Raw genomic sequence first — 290 nt, forward strand, 5'->3', positions numbered from 1 at the left:
ATCCCACTAAACTTTCTTCATTTTCAAAAATTGCATTTCTGCAAACACCAATCACAACCAAAAGGAGGAAATAAAAAGTTTCCTGCAGTGTTTCTAGTTTGTTTAGATTTATAGTAAACATGCTGCTGTCACCAAGCAACTCTATTTTCTCTCTCTTTCATACTGGAATGTCAATATATGGGAAATGGTAAACTATCTGCTAATTCTGCTTCAAATGAAACTTCAAAAAATCCTACACAAAAGCAACTTAATACAGTATCCAGGAAAACAACTCTGAAAAAAAAAAAAAA

The 290-nt window shown here is 31.7% G+C and overlaps 1 long non-coding RNA gene across 7 annotated transcripts in view; it reads right to left on the bottom strand.

Annotated features, from left to right (window-relative positions):
* LOC146761107 (uncharacterized) overlaps positions 1-290 on the bottom strand; it is a 38,030-nt gene that overhangs the window by 33,359 nt on the left and 4,381 nt on the right. The gene's annotated exons all lie outside the window — the stretch shown is intronic.

Source organism: Coturnix japonica, chromosome 4 (genome assembly GCF_054131305.1).
Source record: "Coturnix japonica strain WE chromosome 4, WE-NBRP24, whole genome shotgun sequence".
Taxonomy (NCBI): Eukaryota; Metazoa; Chordata; class Aves; order Galliformes; family Phasianidae; genus Coturnix; species Coturnix japonica.